This window comes from Lissotriton vulgaris, chromosome 10 (assembly GCF_964263255.1).
Source record: "Lissotriton vulgaris chromosome 10, aLisVul1.2, whole genome shotgun sequence".
Classification (NCBI taxonomy): domain Eukaryota; kingdom Metazoa; phylum Chordata; class Amphibia; order Caudata; family Salamandridae; genus Lissotriton; species Lissotriton vulgaris.
This window is the reverse complement of record NC_141698.1, coordinates 85,016,404-85,030,569: the sequence shown is the minus strand read 5'-3', so window position 1 is coordinate 85,030,569 and position 14,166 is coordinate 85,016,404.

The window sequence follows — 14,166 nt, the reverse complement described above, 5'->3', positions numbered from 1 at the left end:
CCATAGGCGCGCCCTACAAAGTCGTTCACGCTTAAATTCAACATCTGAATAACATTCTAAATCATTTGGAATCACCTTGTCCTTATTCACTGTACATATTTATGCACTAATTACTTTGCGCCGTCCATGCTGACCCTATTGCCAACTGCGTCGCCTCTGTGTTTTCACTCACACACTTGAGCACCTAGTACAATTTGGGTTGTTTTCCGATTCTCTCATTTGTTTTTTGCAGTGCTGATATAACTGCTGTATGTTTTGACCTTTACCCTAATAATTTACATAAAAGATGCTATAAGCACATGCTACAACTAAATAGAGTCTCCTTCTGTTTCTCTCTGGATAATGTTGAATTCATATCCCTACTAATTGTCTTCCAAATTATACTAGTTGGGACACCATGTTTTTGTATAATTTGTGACGCAAGCACAGCGTAAAATCTTAGTAAATCTCCCCCTAGGTGTGATGACCATCCTGCCTTACAGTGGCAGCTTGGTAGACCTGTATGCACTTTATTGTTATTTTCTTATGACAAACGGGGTTTCCTTCAGAAAATAGAAAGCCATCGCCCCTGGCAAGCTGGGAGGTTGGTCCCAATGTGAGGGGGATGTTTGAATATTTACCTTGTACAGGACTTTCCTGCCATGCATCTAGGTCTCGTGCAGGATAAAATCTGCAGGGGGTAACTCTGCACCTTATCTTTACATGAGGTCGAAAAACATGAGATGGGTGGTAATGTGCGCCACTAAAGGATGCCTTAAATACATGAATAATCTAGATTTTATGCAAAAATAAAAATTTAAGTTTTCTCTGTTTCAATTTCATGGAAGAAAGTAAAAAAAATCAGCATAAAGTGACACCAGGAATTAACTTCATAGAGATCTACATATTAATTTCTCAGAGACATGTTTAAGGATATTAGGGCAGTCTAGTATATTAGGTTGCCAGAAACTATTTGCTCCCTGATAGGGTAGGGGGGCTTACAGTGGAACTGTAAACTAGCTGGTCTATAGGCCAACAGATCCTGTGGGGGTATCCTGAATCAGTCTTGACACCAAGCCCTCAGTTTATGTTGTCCAAACAATACGCAGGTCCTACGGATTGTAGGAACTACACAGCAGTAGTGATCTGAAGTGCTCGGCAATCACTAAAGCGTGACCATGTAAACAACTGATCCTGGTCTTATCCATAGTAAGTCCATCAAGGCACCTACAATGTCACACTCATAAAGTGCCTAAGGTGATGTAAAAGCCATTTGGAAAGCTTGGAATTCCAGAACTAAGAGATGTGGAAGCGCCAATAGATCATAGACCTGCCCAGTAATCAGTAGTGATGTCAGCGACTAGCTGACGACTGAACTGCGGGACCAACACATGCCACAATGCCATCACAGTGCTACTTTGAGCTAGAAAGAGCAAGAGAGAATCATGGACACAGAGACAACAACACTGGGACAGGGATACCTAAGAATAGGGAAAACAGGAAAATATGGATAGGGGAGGAACATAAGACCCTGATGCCAGCGCGGATTATACTGCCATTGGGCCAGGATTTATCTACCACTGGCACAATAAGGCTTTTCCACTGGGTCTGAGAGACACCACCAATGAAGCCAATGCCACTGGTGTAGGGAAACCTGCGCACAAGAACAGTTAAGGAAGGTTGCAAGACCTGACCATAATTTGCAGATCACTAATTAACACAACTCACATCAGACTGTCATAAGTGCTGGTGTGGACAATGAAGTGCTGCGCACAGAAAACCACCAGTGCAAATTAAGCACTGATGTAGGTAGGAGTACTGAAATGGTATTTAATTGATATACTACTTAATATCCATTTAGCCTCACATTCCATAATTTTATTGATGACGAAGAGCCCAAACTACTGATCATTACTGCAATCAAACTGATCAAGGCTAGATGAGACTTTTTGTCCCTTTCATCACATATCAATACCAGATAAATATGTTATTTCAAGTGTGTATCAGTACAAAGGCCCAGTGGGAAACGTTGCAGTTAAGCGCAGGCAGGATTTGATCATGTATGTATGTAAAACTTGCTTGTCACTTTTATTTGAACACTTGGTAGCTAAAGTGCAACTTAGCCCAATCGATACAGTGGTGGTGGCACATGGGCCACAAAAAATCCTGGGTGCATTTCCTGGTATTATTCAGGGACGCATTATTTGTATAACGCCAAAGGGAACTCCAGGGCCGCCAAGTTAGGAAACGCTCAGCAGGATCTAGGGTTTAGTCAAGAATCCTGCTCCACTGCATAATACTAATTTGGCGGATGTCCTGCTAGGCGTGATTGCTGTTACTATTTTCTTTCCTACCCTGGCAATGGACATCCTGCTATTTACAGGAGTAAATGTCCTGGGTGGTAAAAACCTGTAAAAAGTGTGTGAATATCCAGAGAGTTAGGAATTTACAGTGGTGGAATAATCAACGGTGCAATCACTACAGATGCCCCTGGGCTCAGAGCTTGGAGTGGCAAACTTCAGAGGGTTCTCACCTAAAGTTACACCTCTTCTTCTATGTTTTTGATTCATAAGCCGGTTTACCATTGTAAAGTTCGTCAAAAGTAGACCAGGGTCAGTATTACAGAAGTGACCCGGGTGCGCAGTGGGCATTTGCGCCCGCTTTACATGCTCCGGGGGCACTTTGCTATTTCAGAAGGGGCTGCAAATGCTTTTGCGTCCTCTTCTGTAATACTGATATTGCTGGCACACATAAAGCACCAGCGATATCCTCAGAGGGCGTTCCCTCATATGCATGCGAGTTTAGCCCCATGCAAATGAGGGAATCCTTTTGCCTCAGTGCCTGCGCTGTATTACAGACGCAGAGGCAAAGAAGCTGTCAGGAGGCGTACTCACAGTGCCCCATCCAAAAGGTGGCTCATTGTCACTGCGCCCCCTGATGGGAGCCCTCTACAAGGGAGCGTGCCCCAGTCATCCCCTTGCAGGCATGTGCAGTCACTGACTACACCTGCTTACAAGGAGATTTCTAATGCCCATTAAGGAGGGCTGCTGCCGGCACAGTGAAACACTGTGCAGCTTTAAAGCAGCCCCTCTGTTTTTCACATGAATGCGCTGCTCCCAGGGCAGAACAAGTTCGCAGATGCCCCCAGGGCGGTGCATTCCTCCTAATACGGTGCATTTCCCCTGTTTGCACCAGGCACACCTTTGAAAAGGTGCGCCTGGTGCAAACAAGTAAAATCCGCTGTATGTATGGTATGATACGGCCCCTGTACGCATATTTAGGATTGCCTCTCGGGCTCTTTCCATCAGTTCTTTCTTTTCTATGCTAGTCTCATGCCTCTCACTGCTGCAGACACGTAGGCTCTCTACAGGAATCTGATACCCTCTGGTCCAACAGCGCCATATAAAACTCTCTAAATAAATTAAATAAATAAATAAATAAATAAAAATAAATAAATTACTTCACTAGCATCCATGCTCAATGCAAATGAGGAGGAAAACAGATGTATGGGAAGTAAAAGAAAAAAAAAGTAAAAGAGAACGACAAAGAAAGTGAAATAAAAGACTAAGTATTATGAGAAAATTGAAAATGGAGGGACAGGAAAGGAGACTAAAGCAAACTAAATAAGAAAAAATAGGGGAATATTAAAGATAGAAAATGAAAGGAAGGGAGCCATGTGAAGAGCAATACAACAATAAAATCGCATGTAAAGTTAGAGAGTAAATAAAAACCCAAGGATACAAATCAAAGGAAACAGAGATAGGAAGAAGAAAAAAAGTGTAGAATATAGGAAAAGAACGAAAAGAATGAAATAACAAAACTTCAGTTAAATGACGAAAGGGAAAAGTTCCTTAAGAAGAGGGCAGACAAAAAGCAATCAGAGCTTCAAAAGAAGGACAGGAACACAGGAAAGCGGAAAACAGTGGAAACAAAAAAAACAACCATGTTGTGTGTGTTGTAGTGTAAAATGTGAGTACTATATCATAGACTTCTATGTATGATCTGCAGTCCCTGGTCCCAATACTTGTGAGATTTATATTGATTTAATATGTAGCTCCTCGACTATGAGCTATTTTAGTGTAATAATGCACTTCTTGCAAAGGGCTGTGTGAAATCTTTATATTCCATCCTGTTAAAACAGCTCCCTCCAGCCAGTGTTGCAGGTTCCATTCCTCGTGAGATGGTTCCCTCCCAGCAGTGCATTGTATGCTCTCTCTTGGCAGCATCCTGTGAATGAAAAGAGAAAATCAAAAAACAAACTTGTCAAAATGTGCATTATTTAAACTTAAAAGAAACTACGAAATGATGTACAATACTGTGCCTCTTGAACAATAAGCAACAATGTACATTAATGTGGCTCTACAGGGGTTGGACAAATGTGTGCATTACTACATTTTTATAGAAACTGCGGAAAAGGTGCATCGCTGAAGCAATGTGGAAATTTGACATAATACAAATTAGACAATTATGTGCATTGCTGCCCGTAGATGTACTTAAGATCACTAGCATGGAATATGGGGCCTACTGCGTGGGATTAGCTCTCGTGTGTACCAGTTTGAACATTACTTCACTATCAGAATCCAGGGACCTGAACTAATCCCTGTTCGCAAACCAGAATGTGCAAATGTAACACCTACTGGTTTGTGAATAGCAATGAACTTTGCAAATTGCTCATTAGTGGAGAGTCACAAAATGGCCGCCTCCTCAATATTAATCAGGCAGGTCTCTACCTGTGCAGTTTGCTATGAATGCTGAGATGGTGGCCTGCAAGGGACGCCAGTCCTTTACCTCTAGGTTTGCATACTTTGGGGCATATTTGCAAGAAGTTAACACGACCGGAATACCACTTTTTCTGATGATCTGGTGGAGTTAATTCCTTCGCCTTATTTACAAGACAACATTAAGCCATTTAACATGGCTTAACGCCGCCTTGTAAATAATGCCCCTATTCACGCAGCCCTTAAAGTGAAAGTGAGGTGCAATGGGTGTTGCAGTGGGCGTTCTGTCACAACACCCATTGCTTTTTGACACTGCCCCATGTTTAAAAGGTATGGGGCAGAGTAAAAAATAATGCCAGGGAATACCTTACGAAGAACAAGTAAATAACTGTTTATCGTGATCCAAAGTAAAAAAGAAACTTATTTTAGGAATTGTTTAAATCAAAATGTATGCCAGTTGAAGGGTCTATTAGTATAATTTACTATAGTTATGCACATCGCACTTTACTATAGCTAGCAAATGGAAAACAGCAAACAATGTATTATTTTCTACTGCTAACACTGTCACTTTAAGTTAAATGCAGCTATAACAGTGATTGCTGCTAATATATTGTACTCTAGTTAATACCTGTATTTTAATCAGTGTGTAAATGTTTAAACATTATTATGGAATTGACTGTATTAATGCAATTTTAAAGGATCATTTTAATATGATTATAACTTTGTGCATAGTATATGTTTGTTTGTGTAGGTTGCTTTTACCTATTCTTGTTTGTAATGATTTTAATTAATCAACAAATAAATACTTACTTACTTACTTACCTTATGCAGGTGACACAATAAGTGATTTATTTCTCCTTGCATTTTGCTCTTTCCATGTGTGGTGCATTCTGCAGCACACATTAAAACAACTAATCGCCGTTAAAGATTAGTTATGTGCAGGAAGGCACGATCACCCCTAGAGCCCGGGCACTATTGCAGCATTGTGCAAGAGTGGCTGAACTGGCACTAGGTAGCTTCTGTAGCACCAATGCTAGGGGAAATGCAGGGGTGCACCGGATTCAGGTAAATATAGTGCATCCCTGTGTTTTGAAACCAATTTTGGCATAACACTGCGCTCCGCCAGTTTCTAGCAAACATGCCCAAAAGAAACATACGTGTGCTGAGGAGCAAAGCACACATCCAATGCATGGGATACTTCTGAGCTTGTCTGGGCATGTTTTGTACTGGAAGGGGTTTTTTCCAGAAAAAATCCAGTGTTAAAAAATGCATATTCACCTTTGTGTTATGTTGTGAGGCTGAGCAGCACAAAAGGCAGCGACATATAGGCCGCCTGCGCATGGGGATGACAGTAGAAGCATGCCAGTTTTAATAGATATACCTCTACAATGATTTACTTCTTGCACAGAGCAGCACATTTGGTTGCTTCTCTGCATGAAAATAAAAATGAATAAATCTGCCCCACATGGTTTTCCTTTTGTTTTATGTTGCTGATTTCAAATCTCTAAAGTGAATAATGTTGAATGATGTACTTCATTTAAATGTGAGAACATGCTTTTTGCTCCCATCTCTAGACTGCACTCAACAGATTGCATTGTTGATGGGTTTATGTTTTCATCAGGCTACTTTAGAAGTTTTCCTTTCCATGTCCAAGTACATAAACAGAACAACTGTTGACATTTTAGAGGCTTTTTCATGGCTTTTCTGTGAGTTTGAGTTTAGCACTAAGTCGTGATATAAAATGCCTCTCGCCCTGCCGAACAATTAAATTCTGTGAAATATTTTTCAACGTTTTTGCTATCATTGTCCACAGTGCATGCCATCTGGAAGACTGTCATTTTATCATTTTAGCTTGTAAAAAATGAATTTCAGGCAGAGCAGTCACTGTGGAGGTTATCCTGTCCCTGAGAGAAAGTACATGGGCCTGGCTCCCAGGGAAAAACAAGGTTAATATTTAATGAGTGCTTATGAGGCTGTGCATTCTTACAGGCCTTCCTTCATATGTTCCTATGCTTGCCTCCCAAGGGGAGCTAGAGTGTGTGTCAAGCATGTCAACAGTTACATTGTTAATGGATTTGACATTAAAATTGAAGGTTGAAGCCTATTTGATGCAGCAGAGCTGCATATATACCTGCTTGGGCTACGCAATTCAAACATAAGGCAGTATTTACCCATTTATTATGTAACTCAGTGTAGTAATTACATTTGCTGCATTGCACAGAGGGGTCAGCACAGCAGAGATTAACATCTATCCACAATGGCCTAGTACTGTTCTCATTCTCTGTGCTGGTGCACAAAGAGGCTGCCTTGTGCCATGGTGCAGAGGTGAATTTGCACTGTAAGGTATAGTATTTGTATTGGAAACATACCCTTCCAGTACAAATTTCTATGCCTATAGAAATAAACATGTTTATCCTGGTGAACATCTGCTAAAAAGAGGTGTTTGTTTCTGATACTTTAGGGTAGATTTTCGAACATTTTGATGCTAACCAGCACAAATTGGCATTTTGGAATTTACTTTCCAGTGCAAAACATGTTTTGTGCTGGAAAGTACCCTAAAAGTAGCAGGAAGCACTGCTTTGCCTTACTTTGCGCCAAGGGGGCGATACATGGGTGATACATGGGCATTCCCATGCAACCACGCATGCCATTTGACGCCAATCTACAAGGAATTGTAAGCAGGGTTTTGCGCTAAAAGTTAAAGCCAATTCAAAGGAGGCGCTAACAGGAGAAATGTTTTTATTTCTCCTTTCTTTTCCGATTTTGCATACGTACTGCATTGTGGAGCACACAAAGTGAGAAAAGCTTTCAAACTAGTCTAGGCATGATAATGTGTACAGGAAGGGTGCACTTCCTGCACAAAACCTATGACAGACTCAAGCATGGCGACATCAGCTGCACTCAGCACCGATATTAGGGAAAGGGGAGGAGAGAGGTATTACGCTCTCCTGCCCCCTCCCTGTCACACAACGCAGAGGAGCCTCTTTGCCGGCTGCACTGCATTACATACATTTAAGAAAATATATATTCTTTTTATTAAAAGCTTAAACAGAACAATTTACAGTTATATCTGCACATAGTCAATTACACACATTTCCATTCGTATTTGAAGGTAACTCAATATTCCTACAATACATTTTCACACTTTCTCACCATCCTGTCCTGTTTCCATTGAGGTCAAGGCTAAAATGGGTCGATCTGTGTGCTGTGTTTCCCATGTTTCCCTTCTGGTTCTTGCTATTGTAGGGGGGCATATATTACCCAAAAATGTGTTCCATTTTCCCCAAACTTGCTCCCATTTTTTGGGGCATTCCCTATTTTCGTAGACCACTTACTCTGCCACCATGGATCAATCCATATCTTTTTTCGGTTCACTCAACGTTGGTGTATCCGGCCCTCCCCATCTCCTGGCTATGTTATGTTTGGTGATCATTATCCCCGTGTTCATCCACAGCTGTTAATTATTATGGAGGTCTGTATCGTCCCATATATGTAGGAGGCACAACTATGGTAGGGGTTGCAATTCAGCCCCACATATCTTCCGCATACACCATAACATTGCTGCCCAGTGAGTGTTGTATGGTAAAAAGATCCCTCTTGCTGACATCCTTCACGGCATTTTGAGTCGATGGCCCTTCCCATTTTCAATAAAACGCTACATGATAAATATGTCCTATGGAGTATTTTTGTGCTTGATTCCCTTGGTGAGGCAATAGTTTCTTGTCAGTCTTCGTCTTTGTGTGTATCTAGGTCGGTTTTCCATTTATCACGGAGTTTCAATAGCGGATCAGGGGATTTGTTTACTAGTTTCTGGTAGGTAAGGGAGATGGCACTAAGGTCCATGTATTCAGTCAAAAGTCTGTCCTCTAGCGGGGTTGCCTCTGGCAGTGTTGTCCCACATGGTATGATTGATTGCAGTGCATGCATAATTTGAAGGTATTGAAACATTTCTGCAGTGGTTAGGTCATAGACTTGTTACACTTTTAATAAAGGGACTACATCTCTTTCAGACCATAGGTCTTTCACAGTAGAAATGCCAATCTGATCCGACCTCTCAAACCCAGGACTGTTCTGCGGAGTTCCTAGCACTTCAGCATCCCAAAGGAGTGTCACTGCAGTATTGTGGCCGTCCAGACCATACTTTTGCGGATCTTGTGCCATAGCGTGGCTGTATGGAGTGTAGGTCCTGTTGTGGTATTTCCTGTGGTTTGTATATAATGATCTGGTGTAGCCCCCCTGTCGGAATATGTAGTGGTCCATCCGCTATTCTGGTTCATCATGCGGGTGGTGAACCCACTGATTGACTACTTCTACCTGGGCTGCCCAGTAGTAGCTCTAGATATTGGGCAGTGCTATTCTATCATCGTACCACCCCGTACTAGTTTTTGTGTGGCAATTCTAGGAGGCCTCCCGTCCCAGAGCAGATTTCTGATCTCATTGCCTATTGCCCGAAAGTAGGAGCCTTGTACTTGGTATCGTTTAGTTTGTAGCTGTTAGATCTGGAGGTCTCTAGTTGGCAGAGGTAGGTGCCAATGTCCAAATAGGGACCCTTGCTTCTAGTCAGGGTAAGGGGGATACACTCCTTAGACAACCCCTGCTCACCCCCTTGGTAGCGTGGCAAGAGCAGACAGGCTTATCAAAGGTAATGTGTAAAGTATTTGTACCAACACTCACAGTAACACAGTGAAAACACCACAAATTGACTCCACACCAGTTTAGAAAAATAAAGTAACTTTATCTAAACTACACAAGACCAAAACAACAGAAATCCAACATACACTGTTCAAGAATATGATTTCAAAAGAGTTCTAGGGTTTGCGTCAAAATAATCCACAGTTGCGTCATGTTTAGCCCAAAGTACCTGTATATGCAGCAAAAGTTTCAAATGGAAGCTGCAGCGTTGAAAAACAAGCCATGCGTCACTCCTGAGACCCTGGGGAGGCGATGCGACATCCTAGCTGCACACAGCTGACGTGTTGCGATGAATCTGGTCTGTATGGGAAGGGATGCGATACCTTGTATGGATTCCGGTGCGCAGTTTCGGTGGAAGCGTCTCGCACAGGCACGATGCGACGATGTTCTGGACGGCAACGATCTCAGGTGCAGCGGCGATGCGCAGCGCAGCTTCGATCATCTCCTCTCTTGGCCCCTCGATGCGATGGCTCTGCAACGATGTTCACAGCAACGTGATGCGGTCCACAAGCAAGCAGTATGGCGATCTCACCCAGCGACGACAGGCTCTGCGACGATACTTGCAGCAACAGGAATCTTTTTGCACCGGGGCGATGCGTTCCGCAAGTGAACGATGCATCGGTTCTTGCAGGGGCAACAGGCGCTGCGACGATCTCGATCTTCACGGCAGCGTGAATTTCCTCGCACTGTTGGGATGCGCTCCGCAAGTGAGTGATGCGTGAAAATTGCAGATCTTCTTCTTTTCTTCTTGTCCAGCTCCCCAAACAGCAGGCACAACTTCCAGAGGCCCCACAATTGGATCAAGCACTCTAGGAAGGGCAGAACTCATACAGCAGAGTTCAGGTGGAAGCTGAGGGTGAAGTCCTTTTGTTACTGGGACTTCTTAACAGGGAGCCAGTTCTTCTCAGGCCCTTGGAGATCTCTTCAAGCAAGAGGTCAAAGCAACAGCAAAGTCTTTCCCCTCTTCTTGGCAGCAAAGCAACTGCAGGTCAGCCCAGAAACACCCAGCAGGACAGTCCTTCCGCTTCAGCCTTCCAGCTTTCTCCTTGGCAGAGGTTCCTTCTTGATTCCAGGATGATCTAATTATCTGTAGTCTGGGTAGCCCTTTTTATACAAGTCTTTCCTTTGTTCTCTAGAGGCAGAGAGGCCTTGGCTTGGTCAGAACCAGTTCAGGACAGTTCCTGAGCACTTTGCTTTTCTGTCTTCTTTCCTTTTAGAGAGAGGGGCAGGGTCGTCAGCCGCCCAGCAGGTGGTGGAGCCAGCATTGTGGAAGGCAGGCACAGCCATATTCAGGCCCAGGTGCTATCCCCTCCCACCACTCAAGATGCAGATGCAGTCATTCAGCCTAGGGCTGTCTCATCAAACCTCCTGGGGGCTCCTCAGCCCCTGTCACTCACAAACCAGACAGTCAATTCACAAACAGGCCAAGGCACACAGAAAGGTCCGATAAGAGAACAGCCACTTTCTAAAAGTGCTGTTCTCAAACACAGGATTTAAAAACCATCTGTCCTAAAAGATATGTTATTAAATTCTGAGTTCAGTGATACCAGACTTTAATTTTCCATCTTCCTCCTATGGGAAGTTATGCAGGTAAACATTATACCAAGCATTCCCCATTATAGCCTACGGGCAAGATAGCCCTCTCAATAATGAAAAACAGAAATGGCTGTAATTCACTACGAGAGCATGTCACACACACTAGTACATGCTATACCTTTCATATACATTGCACCCTGCCGAGGGCGGTACCTAGGGCCTTCTATGTGGGTGTCCAATGTGTGCATAAAGAGAAGGGTTAGGCCTGGCAAGTGTGGACACTGGTGAGGGCAGCATGGCAGTTGGCAACTGCACCCAGGCACCACGGTGGCAGGCCTGAGACACCATTTTAGGGCTACTCGTGTGGGTGGCACAATCAGTGCTGCAGGCCCACTAGTAGCATTTAAATCACCACCCTGGCACACTCAGTGCACTTTACTAGGGACTTCTTGGTAATACAAATATACCAATCATGGATTTTACACTGATCAGCAGTGGCAAAGTGCCCAAAGCATCTAAACCATCAAAAACTAAATCCAGCACAGCGTTTAAAATACAGGAGGTAGAGGCAAAAAGTCAGGGGAAACCACAGCAAAGATGCCAGGTCTAACAGTAGTACATATAGAAACTGTGGGAGAGCCATCATTTTAAAAAGAGCGTTGCGTCCCAGTAGGGAATGAGGGAGTAATCTCTAGTGCTTGTTATCTTTTTGCAACCGCTTCAATGGGGCAGCCAGAAGAGCTCTGAATCTTCAGTCACATATATTCCAAGATATTTGAACTTCTGTGTTGCCACTTTCACTCCACAGTTGGCAGGTAATTTCACACTTTCCCCGCTCAGTATATAGATAAATGACTTGGATCAGTTGATTTTATAGCCGAAATATTGGCCAAAATTTGTGAAGATGCCCAGCACTCTCTGGAAAGATTCGCTTGGTGATGCGACGTATAGCAACACATCGTCTGAATAGATGGATATTCTGTCTTCCCAATCAGGGGCCCACCCGAGTCCACTGATCAATTGGAAGAAACACTTTATTGTAATTTAGAGTAAAACGTAATTTGTAATGTACTTAGTTTCTGTAGCAAAATGCGGTGTAGAAACCAGTGAATGAGTTATGTCTAATACTTACTTTACTAACTAGTAGTAGCAATAAGGTTACACCTACGAGCAACACAACGTTTTTCCATTACAAGATGGCCGCTCCATTTTAACAAGGAGAGACAACATCGCAATTATGTCCTTGTTACTCGGTTCTGTCTTCCCTCACGCAGGCGCAGCTAATCGGCAATTGTACTTTTATTTGTTCATTGGGGGCTGTCCTTCATTTACCATTAATATGGACGGACGTCTACCATCTGATTGTTAACCGCCTGAGCCCTAGAGTACGATCTCCGCTTCCATTTCTAAATGCTAACATTTTAGAGGAGGAAATTGGGAGATTAAAAAAATTAATCAGGAGAGTGTATTTCTCCCATAGGTTTACGTTGAAGCAGAGGCAAATTCAGGTGGGAGACAGCCAAAGTAAAGCCAACTTTTGGTGTAAAAAATCTAGGGGCATATTATCAAACGGGTTTATCTCCCCTTTTTTTGGCTTTAAAAGCCAAGAAAGCGGAGATAATATTATCTCCCTATTACCTAGCTGTCGCTAACGCCAGTTAGCGACAGCTAGTAGGAGATAGCGACCATCTTGGGCCCCACTTTGCATGTCAGTGATATTTATCACTAATGACATGCAAAGTGGGCGTGCCAAGATGTTAGCGACTGGAAACAGTCGCTAACATCGCTATCTCCTATTACCAACTTATGGAGATATTCGCGCTAAGCTCGAATATCTCCAAAAGCTAACACCTGCCCTGAGCAGTTTTTCACCCCGAGTGTGCTGGGTATACTCAGACGTGAGTCCCAGGCTCTCCACACCACTGGAGTCAAACTATCCAGGCTGATGAAGGCTGATAGCCAGAAATCGGTCCTTGGATGCTTGATTCCGGTCTGGGAAAGACATGGCTTGGTAGTTCGGACTGGACTGTTCCCATGAGGCACAGGCTCAGAGCTGATTTGCATATAGCCAGTGTCTAACCCAGGGTGGTGTGGAGTGCAAAAAAACGATGGATTTAGGCCCAGATCCTTGTACTGGGGTGAATGTATGACATTGTTCTACACTCTGTCCATCAACTGTGTTTTTTGCAATTTTCACCCTGAGCAGTTCTTAGCCATGTTATCCAATGGGAGGTGGATAACATGGCTAAGAGCATTAGCATTTGCGATAAACCTTAGTAATACCAAGGTTTATCTGCATTAAAAATCGCCGCAGCTCAGCGGTAAATTTTTGTCTCTAACCAAGCAATAGCGATAATTATCGCTATTGCTTGGTAATATGCCCCCTAGAGTCTAATGTATGAAGTTGGTCTGTTGGCATGTATGATGTCTAGTTCAGGGAGATTTAGCTATCCTGTAATATTAGGACCTCACAAGTGAGGTTGTACGTTAGACCTATAAAATGATGGCCTGTCCCAAAATGAAGGCACATTCCAAAGACAAAGGTCTAGATTTATCCTATTTTCATATGTCAGTGCAAGTCTGTCTTGAATTCCAACTCAAGTTTACATGCCAATACACCCAATTCAGGCGGGAGATGCCAGATATTTCCACCAAAAATTGCTTTCTTTTACCTTTTCCCTACCTGCAATTGCCTCTCATTCAATTGAGGTCAATGGGGGGAATACATTCTTTACCAAACGAATCCCTTTTAGCATCAGTAGGTTCTGTGATATGCACGTTCTTTGCAGCAGGCACATTAACCCTTTGCAGTACTGTTGAGTCAACTTGCACTGGGCAAATCTCTGATCTCTCCCAGGAGGAACATTAAACCCCACGTTCTCAACAATGGAGTCAGTGCTGGGAAAATAACTTCTGCTGCTCGGCCTGTACACTGTAGCTGCAGTCTGTGGGGTCACTCTCCCTGCAGACAGCTTCATAGACTGTGGGCAGTGCTGTGATGTGCTGGAGACAGTTGCCAGTCCTAGGAGAGCAGGCTAGCACAGTGACACAGATGATTCTGACGCTCCTCTCTGCATACCGTAGAGTACTACTGTGTTGCCTCTAATCTGCAGCAGTAGATTGTTATTTTTTTAAGGAAGAACCAGTATGCTTTTTTTCAGAGAAGGGTCTTAATTTTCTACATATGTTTCAAGGTGTAGTTTATTCATGGCTAAGCATTACTCTGCCTCTAATTCATTTG